Raw genomic sequence first — 3,973 nt, forward strand, 5'->3', positions numbered from 1 at the left:
AGGTTTAAAGGCAGCTCATGAATGGCAGAGGCAAGGGATTGTGACATTGCCCTAGAGACTGACCATATATACATATGATCAGCGCCCAAGTCCCCTCTCCACCCAAGCCAGGATCAAGGAGGGCCAGGCAATGGCTGCTGATAACTCTGCAGATAGACGTTTACTCCCCCAATCCTCCCATCGTTGGCTCACAAGAATAGTGAGGTTGCAGCGACCAAAAGAACTAACAAGAGTTTGAGCAGGACTCGAACCCCAGTCATGCGTTCACCAGTCGGGGACGTTACCAATTAGGCCACCACAACCCCCAAAAAATTAATTTTATTCCAAAATTTAAAAAATTGTTTTAGAGAGTTTATTACCTCCGCGTGATTGTAAAATATATCAAAATAAATACAAAATGAAAACGAAATGTCACTTTCACAATGTAAATATATTATATAACTAAAGGGGCACTCAGTAGAGCGCAGACCTCCGTCGTGCAGCTCTTTTCTCGACCTTTTGCTCGACCTTGACCTTGACGTTTGACCTGAACATGTATTAATTGGCGTGGATTTTCATCCACTCAAATATGAACCAAGTTTGAAGTCTCTGTGACAACGATGTTCAAACTTACGGCTGATTACTTGAATTGGACATTTTGCCTGACCGTCCCCTTGACCTTTGACCTCGATCTTCCAAAATTTAATCATTTCGAGCTTTTTCCATAACAGTTAATCCCTGCAAGTTTCATTGTTCTACGATTAAAATTGTGGCCAAGAACCTGTTCACAAACAAACACACATAAACAAACACACAAACATAACTTCCTTCCAGCTTCGTTGGCGGAAGTAAAAATACTTTTGTAAAGTAATTTGATTACTTTCATTACGCATTAATCTTTGGAACGTAAATACAACTCAGTTTTTAAATTACAAAACAATAAACTACAGTCAGAAAATTTCTGTAACATATTCTGTCCCTCTATTTAGAAAATAAAGAATTTTCAGATATAAATCCTGAAACAATAAAACTAATGCACATTCAATTTATTAGAATATATTATCAATGAGTCATATTGAAAATTGCACCAAAAAAAAATATTTTTTAAGGGTTGGCTACTTCATTTATTTCATTGCAGAGTTCGACAACAATCTAATTGTTATTATTTTATCATCATTATTATTAATATTACTAGCTAAGCTACAACCCTAGTAGGAAGTGCAGGATGCCATAGGCTAAAGGGCTCTATCATGGAAAAATAGCCCAGTGAGAAAAGGTAATAAGGAAATAAATAAACTACAATACAAGTAATAAACAATTAAAATATATCCTAAAAACAGTAACAACATTGAAATAGATCTTTTATATAAAAACTATAATAAAGACTTATTTCAGCCTATTCAACAATATATTAGCACAATCATAAATATAATTGCAAAACAGGCAAATAAATAATAAAAAAGACAAGTAATAAATAATTGAAATAAAATATTCTAAGAACAGTAACACCATTGAAATATAAAAAATATAAAAAGACTTATTTTAGCCTATTCAACAATATATAAACACAATCATAATGATAATTGCAAGCAAAAGTCTTTTCAAAATTATTTCTTTTGTATGTTTCATTGCCCCCTTTAGTAAAGCATCATATCAACCCAGTTCCATTATGTTGCAGTAACAATTAGCACCGTCTTATGCCTGTGACGTCATACCATGTAACTATACCCTCAGAAATGTCAGGGATGATGCGCTGAATCGACTATTGTATTCGCTTTCAATAGAATTTTGAGCTTCAAGTCCATAAATAGGCTACCTCTCTCTCTCTCTCTCTCTCTCTCTCTCTCTCTCTCTCTCTCTCTCTCTCTCTCTCTCTCTCTCTCTCTCTCTCTCTCTGTGAATATATACATACATACACACGCATATATATTTGTGTGTATATCTACTACTATTATTATTATTATTATTATTAACTAAGCTACTACCCAACTTGAAAAGCAGGATGCTATAAGCCCTAAAAGGACTCCAACAGGGAGAATAGCCTCGTGGGTTAAACGAAAGGATAGACTAGTTTGTGCCTGAGTGTGCCCTCAAACAAGAAAACTCTAACACTGGACCCAGGCTATTGGAAGACTATGGTACAGAGGCTATGACACTACCCAAGAATAGAGAGCAATGGTTTGATTTTGGAGTGTCCTTCTCCTAGAAGAGCTGCTTACCATGGCTAAAGTTTCTTCTACACATACCAAGAGGAAAGTAGCCAATGAACAATACAGTGCAGTAATTAACCTCCTGAGAGAAGAAGAATTGTTTGGTAATTTCAGTTTTGTCAAGGGTATGAGAAAAGAGGAGAATGTGTAAATAATAGGCCGCACTATTTGGTGTATATGTAGGCAAAGTAAAATGAGCCGTAAACATTGAGGGATCCAATGTAGGACAATCTGGTCAGTCAAAGGACCCAGTAACACCCAAGCTGTAGTGTCTCAACGGGTAGCTGGTATCTTATCCAACCTACGACCTATTGTAGGTATAGAAGGGAAAACATCAGTATAATAGCAATGTTTCATGAATAAAATATGCAACATTATCGCGAGTCTTCTATTGTAGGTAGCTTCTTTAGTAACAAACACATGTACACATGTAGAAAACGTATTTATTAATAGGAAATCTTATAAGTAGGGGAAAACATTGTGTATCTAGAGGGGCACTCAGAGCACAGATCTCCCCTGCGACTCATCATTTCTCGACATTTTGCTCGCCCTTGACCTTGGCCTTTGACCTTAACCTGTATTGATTGGCTTGGATTTTCATACAATCAAATATGAACCAAATTTGAAGTCTCTGTGACAACGATGTCTAAACTTATGGCTGATTACGTGAATTGTACATTTTGCTTGACCGTGACCTTGACCTTTGACTTTCACCTTCCAAAATTTAATCATTACCAGCTTTTTACATAACAGTTAATCCACGCAAGTTTCATTAATCTAGGGCTGAAATTGTGGCCATTAAGCTGTTCACAAACAAACAAACACAAACGGTGGCGAAAACGTTGCCTAATCTAGGGCTGAAATTGTGGCCATTAAGCTGTTCACAAACAAACAAACACAAACGGTGGCGAAAACGTTGCCTTATTCCAACTTCGTCAGCGGAGGTAATAAACATCTTTTGAATTAAAATGAAATGACATTTCAAAAATGGCTCCACAGAAAGAGAATTAACCTCTCATACCATTAATAAAATACCTTCCCTAACGACCAACAGCTCATTTTGAACATCGTTTATACTTTATGAGAAAACAAACAAACCTAAAATGAGTCCCGCTCGTGTAAGCAGTAGGTTTACACATTCAATTTGCTAATTTTCCGTCCAGGAACGAACGAAGGACTGAAGAAAATGAGGTTTATGGGCAAATATCAGGAGCTAAAAAGGGACAGATTGCAGCTGACTGGAATCACTCTAATCAGCACAGAGCAACAGAGGATTTTAAAGCACAGAGCAACAGAGACAACAGAGGATTTTAAAGTACTGAGTAACAGAGGATTTTAAAACACAGAGCAACAGAAACAACAGAGGATTTTAAAGCACAGAGCAACAGAGGATTTTAAAGTACAGAGAAACGGGGGATTTTAAAGCAAAGAGCAACAGTGGATTTTAAAGCACAGAGCAACCGAGGATTTTAAAGCACAGAGCAACAGAGACAACAGAGGATTTTAAAGTACTGAGCAACAGAGGATTTTAAAGCACAGAGCAACAGAGGATTTTAAAGCACAGAGCAACAGAGACAACAGAGGATTTTAAAGTACTGAGCAACAGAGGATTTTAAAGCACAGAGCAACAGAGACAACAGAGGATTTTAAAGTACTGAGTAACAGAGGATTTTAAAACACAGAGCAACAGAAACAACAGAGGATTTTAAAGCACAGAGCAACAGAGGATTTTAAAGTACAGAGAAACGGGGGATTTTAAAGCAAAGAGCAACAGTGGATTTTAA

Source organism: Palaemon carinicauda, chromosome 17, assembly GCF_036898095.1.
Source record: "Palaemon carinicauda isolate YSFRI2023 chromosome 17, ASM3689809v2, whole genome shotgun sequence".
Lineage (NCBI taxonomy): Eukaryota > Metazoa > Arthropoda > Malacostraca > Decapoda > Palaemonidae > Palaemon > Palaemon carinicauda.